Source organism: Haliotis cracherodii, unplaced genomic scaffold (assembly GCF_022045235.1).
Source record: "Haliotis cracherodii isolate W230 unplaced genomic scaffold, xgHalCrac1.p SCAF_6, whole genome shotgun sequence".
In the NCBI taxonomy this organism is placed as follows: Eukaryota; Metazoa; Mollusca; class Gastropoda; order Lepetellida; family Haliotidae; genus Haliotis; species Haliotis cracherodii.
In genome coordinates, this window is record NW_027266319.1 from 16,083,791 (window position 1) to 16,094,881 (window position 11,091).

Consider the following 11,091-nt stretch of genomic DNA (forward strand, 5'->3'; position numbering starts at 1 on the left):
GAACAATGTACACCTTATTTACCATCGATCATTTTTCACTCACAGCAGAGATCAATGTCACTGTCAAGGTCAACTAGCCAGAGTCTTGTGAACAAACTATTTCATGTTCTAGCGGTAAAGACTTATTGTCTTAGCAAATTCCTATAAGAATAATAAGATAGATGATTCATGTTCCAATTTGGGGAAATTCTTTTAAACTATTTGAATAGCAAACGATAAACGTCAATTGTTATGAATTCTGAATTCTGAAAAGAAACTTTTGACACTGATAAATTAGAAGTTTTACTTTTGACTGTAACCATGGCAACACAGATGCCAGTATGTATACATACATAATCTAAGACACTGTCTCAATATGGTTATGTTTTGTCTGATTTCCAGGAAATGTCAAGTTCATTTCTATACATTTTTCAATCACCAGTCATTACCAACAGGGAAGATGAATTTCATATTTTAAAGACCTCTGAAATTAATAATTCAAGAATTATGCTATTTAAAATAGCTTTCTCATATCATTGTATGTGACTAAATGGTTGGTGACGACCTACAAAGATTACGTCGGAGATATGCATCTTGTACTGACGAATGACACTGGTAGTTGAATTGTGTTCCAAAGATTGGTTTTGAATGAGCTCAATTAAGAAAAGTATTTTTTGTTTTCATGAGATAAAAGGTTGCTGATATTCTGCATCATCCATTTTCCCCATCCGTGATTATCCAATGTATTGTATCTCAATCTTTGATGATAAACACCCTCTGTCCATTTGCCACCATGGTTTTGTCCTGAGTAAATGCCACAATGCTAAAAAGAGCCACCCAATCAGATTTCTTTGTTCTGTTATGATTAAAACAAACAATCTCATCATCTTGTGTTCCAACTCAAATAGGGGGCCCAGTCGTCGCAATTGACTGTGCAGAGTTGCATCCCTTGGGAACATCAGCTCCATGGATGATTGTGGGTTCGATTTCTGGTTCGCCCTGATTATGTTCATAGTTTCTCCTGGGTTTCTCCTATGAGGTAAATATCTAAGACCTGTGTTACTTTGAGCTTTTTTCACACATCAAACTGACATGCTGTAATATAACTGGAATACTGTTCAAAGCAGCATTAAACACAACTCACTCACTCCACCTTAAAGACAGTTGGGACCTGTTGATAGTGGACAGTCTTCTGATTTGTTATTAAGCAGCTTTTGTTAAGACAGTATCATGATAATTGGCTTGCTCGTTTGAGGCCGCAGTTTTGAATGTAAGCTGATGTCAAAATCTTGTTCAGAAGGGTCAGTTTGATGAGTTGTTGAAAATCAAGACCGTGAGCAAGATAGTTTTTGTTCCCAGTTAGTAGGAGTGAGTGAGTGAGTGAGTATGGTTTTACGCCGCTTTTAGCAATATTCCAGCCATATCACGGCGGGGGACACCAGAAATGGGCTTCACACATTGTACCCATGTCGGGAATCGAATCGGCGAACGCTTTAACCACTAGGCTACCCGACCGCCCCCAGTTAGTTAGTGACAGTGTTGGTGACATCACTACCCAATCCAGGAAGTGGTGGCAAATGGATCTATCCACAGTAAGAGTCATAATAGAGTAGAGATACAAGCACTGGTTAAAGGATGCCATGGGCTATATGATACTGTGTCCCTGTGTACAACTGCAGGTATACGAGGAAGTGGGGGATATAGGGGACTTTTTCCTGTTGAAAATACTGCAAGATGTCTGATCCATAAATATTCAGATTTCTTGCATACCAATATTGATGATGCAGTAAGACCTTCTGCATACCAATATTGATGATGCAGTAAGACCTGCATACCAGTATTGATGATGCAGTAAGCATGGTAAGACCGGCATACCAATATTGATGATGTAGTAAGACTTCCTGCATACCAATATTGATGATTTTTCTTGCAGCCTTAGATTTATCATCAGATCTTGTATGAAGATATTGATGATGCTCCTAGCAGCCATAGATTGATCACCAGTTTGAGCATGTTGAGAGCTCTTGTATACGGATATGTCCATCCGAATGTTTTGGTACAGTTTTGTGTTGTTCCCTCTGACTGTCCAGTTGTGTACTGTGTTGAACAACAGGCCCACTCTGTACGCCATGCATACAGAGATACAAAGATTTATTTTCCACGAGGATTGTCCATGCTAAATCTTGAATGGCTGCCTCAAACATGACATGTATATATTGATGTGGTTTATCATTGACTTTACATATTGTAGTATACAAGTGTTTTTTGTGTGTGTCCTTCAGATTATCACTGTTATATGTAATTATGTTGTTGTTATCATCATCATCATCATCATCACCCACATACTTGTGTCAAATTGCTCGGTCGGTATTATATTGCTCCAACTCCGACTCCTGTTTCAGGATTAGCACAACGGAACATCCACCTCATTAAGAACTGTCGGAAATAGAAATAAATTGATTTTTGAAAATGTTTATCAGCATGTGTAAAGATGTTGCAATCACAGAAAGACAAAGATTTGTAACATATATACTTCTCAAAACAAGTTAAGGAACCCCCACAAGTGGAAGGTTGTGTGTACCCACCAGTACCCACCAGCTGTGACAGACTGACTGTAGTCATATGAAAAATGTGGGTGTTCTTTAACTTTTTATATTCCTTCTTGGCTTTTGGCCTTAGCCATCCAAGCATGACTTGAAAATCACATTTATACTTTATTTCGCTGAACGTGGAACAAAACATAGTGTGTTGTGACAAGTCATTGTTGCCAGGTAAGGCTTTTTTGTGTAATGCATCACTGCTCTAGCTCTGACTCTCTGTGAGAATGCAGGTCGGAGCAAGGGCGTGTGACAAAATTCAAACTCTATAGGATTTCAATTTAGTTCTATTTCTGACGCTACTTCTGTATTCTACTCAAAAGAAGTTAAATAACATCCGACCATTTGACAATAGTTAATCTGTCATGGCCGTGGCAGATTAACTATAGTCATATTAAAAAAAGGGGTTTTCTGTACCTTCTTTTGACTAGTATATATAAGTTTTGACTGTGTGGTTGCCATTACTAACTAAACATGTATAGTATGCCAGTGTATTCCAGTTTGATGACATCCTCCAAATTAATACATTTCTCTTTTGAAATATATAACTATTAAGTGGTGAACAATATTATCCAGTTAGGTTCAAATTTGATTGTACATACATCCTATTAATTTGACTTTCATTATTGTTGATTAGGTATCGATAAGAATATCTAAACAGTATGTTCGTCTTGATTGTGCTGACAGGCTACATTGCAGCAACTTCCCATTTAGGACAATGGCAACAATAACTTATGTCTTTCAGCCATGAAAGAGTATATATATGTGGCATCTTTCTGGGCATTTTAAAGGGGTGTAACTCTTGAAGGCTTTGTTTCAAGTCCTAGTAAAACCAGTTGGACAAAAGTTATGGTTTGTTGAAAAATAGTGAGTGAGTGAATGAGTTGGGGTTAACGCCGCTTTTAACAGTATTCCAGTCATATCACGGCATGTCAGCTTAATGTGGGAGGAGAGCCCGAAGTGATGCAAGTCTTAGACGTTTACCACTTCGGTGAAACCCACGAGCACGGTTATGGTGCTGACAAACCTAGAAACATAATCGGGGCGAACCTGGATTCGAACCCACAATCATAGGTTTCTGGCGTGCCCAAGGGACGCAACTCTGCACAGTGAATTGCGGCGCCTTAGACAACTGGGCCACCTGTGCCCCCTTTTTGAAAAATAGAAAAAAGAAGAGAAATTCTATTATTTATTTAAAAGACCAGGGCCCCGTTCCTCAAAGCGATCTTAGCTCTACGATGATCGTAACCCTATGTTAAAGTATGGGACTTACGATCACCTTAGTGCTAAGATCGCTTTGAGGAACGGGGCCCAGGCTTTTGAAGGTGTAGATGTTTGAACGTGATAGCCTGGGAGCATTGCGTTACAGCTGACAGCCTGTAAGGTTGCTGTGTCCAAGAGTCTGCCTAATGGTCAGTGGGGCTATTCCATTTTACATGTTAAGAAAACAATTTTGTTCCCATTTCCCCAATTTTTATTATATTTATCCATATACCTGAGATATGACCATCGCTTGTGTCATGTAGACTTTGAACCTGACTGTGCTATAGATGTATATAATTGTCCCTATATTGTTTAATATTTATATATCATGGTATAAACATCAGTATATTTGTACTTACTAGAGTTTTTTACAAGCATGTTTAAGTGAAGTTTGATATTTTCCTGTGTATTGTTTGATTGATGACTATTATTATTCACATTTCAATGAACAGAATTGTTATTCAGATTCATAATGGGTGTGATGAATTGTTATTTATTTTTATGAACTGCATCAAGTTAGGCAGTTGAATTTTGTTTCACAAGGATTTGCATATCACTCAATTTTTCTAGCAAAAAATCAAAATATATGATTGTTTTAACTTATTTTGTTTATGAATGAATTGTTTGTAGATCGAGAGGCCACCTTAGTGATTAGCCACAAAACCTTTTGAATGTTTTTTTCTGATGTACTGTTAGGATATAAATGTTCAGCAAAGTACGCTGAACTTGTCGGGATCTGCAACAGTATGAGGAGGATGTCGGGTGTGTTAACAAGTGGTGTATTTTTTTGTATGAAGTGAGCCTTTTCTTATTTTTTTCACTTGATCCATAGGTCTTCAGCAACGCATGTTATCCATAAGAGGCGACTGTGTTTGTCGTAAGAGGCGACTAACAGGATCCGGTGGTCACGCTGGCTGACTGTTGATGCATGACAATGAGCCCAATCGCGTGGATCAATGCTCGTTATGTCAATCACTGGATTGACAAGTCCAGACTCAATTATCAACAGATGATATTGCTGGAATATTGCTGAATGTGACATTGAATAACAAACAAACACATAAGGAATCATTTTCTTAGGATTTAAAATTACATGTTTGTCTCAAACTATAGATAACTCCATATTTTGATGGCCATCAAGGCTTTGAGTGAACAATGTTTTGCTGTAGTGTTGAGCATGTATAAGGGCAAGACACATATCTTGATGATGATGTTGGAGATTTAATGAGCTGCTGTCAGATTGACTATTTTCAGTATGAATGAATATTCAGTACACAGATAAACAGATTTTGGTATTTGTTGTCTATCGCTTGCAGATGTTGTTTCTGTTGGTGTTACTGTATTGTATGTCTTTCTCCTGTTGGGCAGGAAGCATGAAGAGGACATATGTGCACACCCTATTCATGTTGGGTTTACAGCTTACATCACAGAGCAAACCATCAGTGATGATGTCAGTTGATTTTCTTTATGTGCCTATCTGCTTAAGTTTTATACCAGTTGTATTTGCTATCAGAGTTAACAAAAAAACCAGACTTAATGAAACTAGACAATATTCTGCCTTAAACAACAATTTATGCTATACTACCTGAAACATGAATATAATCTACTTCCTGAAACAGAACAATATGCTGTCCGACCTGAAACAACAAAATGCTGTATTACCTGAACAAGCAATATGCTTTCCTACCTGAAACAACAATATGCTTTACTACCTGAAACAACATTATGCTACACTACCTTCAACAACATGCTTTACTACCTGAAACCGCAATATGCTACACTACCTAAAACAATATGCTTTACTACCTGAAACAACAATATCCTTTACTACCTGAAACAACACTAGAGAATACAGTTTGTGCACAACTAGATATTGGTGGAGCTATTCAAGAGACTCTTTGCACTAGGGAATATAGGTGAGTTTGTGCACAACTAGATATTGGTGGAGCTATTCAAGAGACTCTTTGCACTAGAGAATATATAGGTGAGTTTGTGCACAACTAGATATTGGTGGAGCTATTCAAGAGACTCCTTGCAATAGGGAATAGACTCTTTACAATAGGGAATATAGGTGAGTTTGTGCACAACTAGATATAGGTGGAGCTATTCAAGAGACTCTTTGCACTAGGGAATATAGGTGAGTTTGTGCACAACTAGATATTGGTGGAGCTATTCAAGAGACTCCTTGCACTAGAGAATATATATGTGAGTTTGTGCACAACTAGATATTGGTGGAGCTATTCAAGAGACTCCTTGCAATGGGGAATATATGTGAGTTTGTGCACAACTAGATATTGGTGGAGCTATTCAAGAGACTCTTTACAATAGGGAATATAGGTGAGTTTGTGCACAACTAGATATAGGTGGAGCTATTCAAGAGACTCTTTACAATAGGGAATATAGGTGAGTTTGTGCACAACTAGATATTGGTGGAGCCATTCAAGAGACTCTTTACAATAGGGAATATATGTGAGTTTGTGCACAACTAGATATTGGTGGAGCCATTCAAGAGGCCCTTTACAATAGGGAATATATGTGAGTTTGTGCACAACTAGATATTGGTGGAGCCATTCAAGAGACTCTTTACAATAGGGAATATAGGTGAGTTTGTGCACAACTAGATATTGGTGGAGCTATTCAAGAGACTCTTTACAATAGGGAACATATGTGAGTTTGTGCACAACTAGATATTGGTGGAGCCATTCAAGAGACCCTTTACAATAGGAAATATATGTGAGTTTGTGCACAACTAGATATTGGTGGAGCCATTCAAGAAACTGTTTACACTAGATAATGTATAGGAGAGTTGCCCACTGCTATGATATAAAGGAGAAATGCAACATATGGAAACAAATCATCACTTCAGAGTTACAAATCGAAGACTTAATTTTGCAACACTTTTCAATGTACATACAATAAGGTATCCATGTGTATATATATACAAATTAAAGAAAGTTAAGTAATCATTTCGCTACAGAGTTTGTTTGCCCATAGCACATGCTTGTTTAATACATATACATATATATCTTGTCACACAGTAGGTCCATGTGCCTTGACATTTGAAGCTCAGTTGTTGTAAAAGCGTCTTTAATGTCATAAAGGGAGAATAATGAAAAAACTTTTGTCTATGAAGTTCTGTTTGCTAACCTTAAATGTTTGTAGATATTCTTTGTGCATGATGTACAAGAGAGCAGTCCTGGCCCATACAATAGAGGAAGGTCCTTGACCACATGGAATTGTTCTTGGTGAACCCTAAACAGTGAACTGGTTCTTGTTCCGGTTCCTGCTTTGGTCCTCTGGCCTGTGGGCTATTGCCATACTATATAACTGTTCATTTGGCTCAAACTATGATATTCACTTTAAACAGTCCAGTTTTGATGAAAGGTTTGCGGACATTCTTACACATAATAGCATTCATTGGTCCATTATTACACTATAAAGTGTACCTTTATACACTGAAATGTTCCTTAGGTCAAGTGACATTAGATAGTGTTCCTTGGCCTATAAGACACTATCTGTTCTTTGGTCAATCAGAATATGTATTGAGCCCCATGTACCTATATTGTGTTTCTTGGCCCACCTGCCACTCTAAAGTGCTCCTTTGCTGGGCTCACCTGGCTGTATTTGTTATGTATGTCTATCAGTCTATGGTTGTGATAATCTCTATATACAAACATGTATCTTTGTCATGTACCAGCAGCAATCCACTTTCTCCTTGATTTATTGCCTAGTACATGACCATCATGGCCGACCCATCATGTTGTCTCCCTCCATCGCCTTGTTTGGTTGCCACCTGTCACGCAAAGCCATGTTTTAGCTGGTTCTTTAAACAATAGGCCTTCTTCTTAAGGTGTGCTATGAAGCATAAGGCACTAGGATTAGTATGTAAGGTGTCTTATGAGGCATTATACACTACCGTAAAGGTGACTATGCTTGTGGTAAGAGGCAATTATAACGGATCGGGTGGTCAGGCTTACCGACTTGCTTGATGCATGTCATCGTATCCCAATTGGGTGGATCGATGCTCATGATGTCAATCACTGGATTGTCTGGTCCAGATTTAATTATTTACAGACTGCCGTCATATTGCTGGAATATTGCTGAGTGGCATTAACCAACAAACAAACATTATGCGTTAGGCCTACTGTGTTAGGTGTGTTATGAAGCTATATTCACTAGGCCTTCCATGTAGGGTGTGTGATGATGCATTATTGACAAGGCCGTCAGTGTAGGGTGTGTTTTGAAGCATTTTGCCCAAGGCCTTCTGTGTAGGGTGTCTTATGATGCATAATGCACAAGGGCTATTGTGTAAGGTGTGTTAGCATTATACACTATCCCTACTTTGTAAGATGTGTAATGATGCATTATACACTAAGCCTACTGTGTAAGGTGTGTTCTTAAGCATTATACACAATGACTACTGTGTAAAATTTGTAATGATGCATTATACACTAGGCCTACTGTTTGTAGTGTATTACAAAGCTTCTCTAATTTCTAGCTTTCACCAGCATCGTTAGTTGCATTATGTGAGATGGCATATTTGTTTTCAACCACAGTTAGCGAAATATAGTGCTGTTATTCTAGATGCAAGTTGGCTGGTCTATAATTTGTGAAGTGAGTGTGTAGGTCGGATGTTAAACAATTAACATATGTCTTCAGGAGGGCCTGTTTGACTGAGCTAGTGGGTGAATGATTATACGTGTTATGTACATGGTTGGACCATGATATATATAAAAACAACATGAATAAATGCAATTGCGTATAATCACATGTTAATAAATAATTACCTGTGTACCATGTTTGTTCTTATCTTTAACTTGGAGTGTAGGAAGTTGCATTGCATTTAGGGCGCAACTGAGTGATGAAAGTGAGGTAAAGTTTGAGTCAGAAGTAGTCAACTTAGAAATTCAATTCTTTTACCACTAGTACAGAATACTAGTGTAAACCTAGTTCAAAAGAGACCCTTGAAGATCCGGGTTAGACCATGCTTCTTGTATGAGGCGACTGTTGTATCGGGTGGTCACAAACTGACTTGGCTGATGCATGTCATTGTATCCCAATTGCGTGGATCGATGCTCATGATGTCAGTCACTGGATTTTCTGATCCAGACTTGATTATTTAAAGACCAGTCATGTAGCTGGAATATTGCCACTTCTCTACCCGTTTCTTGTCATGGTAGAATGTAGATTTCAAATTGAAATAGGTGTAGAATAGGTAGAATAGGTATTTAGTCTACAGTGAGAAGACCTCAAATTTCAAATCACTGTAGGCTCCTCTCCTAAATGTACCGATATCGAAAGCATATACATTTGTGATGGGTTATCGGAAGTCATCTTAATGGATCCATATGTAGGCCATACATATGTGTTTATGAAAAGTATAAAATATTCTTCAATTTCATGGTAGAATGTCGGATGTTTCTGTCAATGATTTTGACGTACAGACTATATAACCCTGACAGGTTTGATGACAGCACTTGACGAAGGCATATCGTTTTCGATTTGTCAGGAGGGGATTTGAAATTCAACGTGACCTCGACGTGGTCGACGACTTAGGGTTCGAGTTTGGCACACACAGTGAGGTGAAAAACACACACTGTTGATCTTCACTATTCAAACCCGGCGAAACTAATATCCGACAGCTACCCCTTTGTGCCCTGTCGCTTCATTCGTCAAATTACATCCAGAACACATTGCCCTCTTCTAAAGGCCACGAAAACCAACAAACCTCCCGACATTCATTGGTACACTGCTCGGGCACTTGGCGACAACTGCTCATCAAATATGAAATCACTTTCAGAACAGGCATTATTAAACCAAACATACACGAACCACTGGGTCAGGGCCACAACAGTTACACTTCTTTGGACATGCGTTGAATGCAATGAAATGGCCACATTTAGTAGTCACAATAAAGAAGAATCGCTCATACCATGCAATGCCGAGCTAGGCCTAAAAACGTATTCATCTTATTCACGTATTCATATTTCCGGGTGGTTCCACTGGCAAACCAATTGTACCAACAGGCTCTAATCTACATGTTCATGTTAACCAACATTATAGGTCGGGGTTGTCAATTGCACGGAGAGTCGTTTTATGGCTGGAAAAAGGCTGATGAGATGTTATATTTAACTTACTTAACTTAATAGCATGGAGCCTGTCAGCAAATACTTTGTTTTGTTTGTTTGTTGTTTAAGGCCGTACTCAGCAATATTCCAGGTATATGACGACGGTCTGTAAATAATCGAATCAAGTGATTGACAACATGAGCATCGATCCACGCAGTCGGGATACGATGACATGCATTAATCAAGTCAGCGAGCCTGACCACCCGATCCCGTTAGTCGCCTTTTACGGCAAACTTTGGCAGCCATTGACAGAAACTTGTGAAAAAAGAGTCATCATATCGTTGACATGCACGGCACATTTTATGTTATCATGCAATGATTGTATCCTGATGAACATTTTTCCATTTACGCGACAGTCTGGAAAGCCTTTTTAAAGTCTATGATACATGTACACATTTGTTGTTTTCCATGTTATCTATTTTTCACGAGTAAATAAGGTGAACAAGTGTTCGAGACAACTTCTTCCGGAATCCATTCTTTTGAGTCAAGCCATGTTGAGAGAAGTTGACTTAAAACATCATAGTACAGTAAATTATTTTTTTAAATTAATAACTGTTTAAAGGATACAGACAGTAATTTTATGCCTCTGTATATTTAGACGCTATTCGAACATTGGTGTCTGCTTCAACGATAGGGTGTATGACGCTACTTTTCTATTGATCTTGGATGTTTCCTCATTCAAAACAAACAGATAAAGTTTATGCAGAATATTAACAGTGTTCGTTTTTCAACACTTCTGTCGAATTATTGTCTCGACTTGCTGCCTTCCTAGACTTGGCTCTCTCTACTGCCTGCTCCACCTCATCTCTAGTTATAGGGTGATTCAGAAACGTATTTTCATCTGCTTAAGAGCTTGTGGCTTCTAGATGATCCAACTCTGACTAATGAGTGAGTGCGTGAGTACGGTTTTACTCCGCTTTTAGTAACATTCCAGCAATATCACGGCGGGGAACACCAGAAATGGGCTTCACACATTGTACTCATGCCGGGAATCGAACCCGTGTCTTTGGCGTGACGAGCGAACGCTTTAACCACTAGGCTACCCGACCGCCCCCAACTCTGACCAGACTTGTTGTAACTGACCGTTGTCCAAATCCTGTTTTAACAGTACACTGATTTAAATC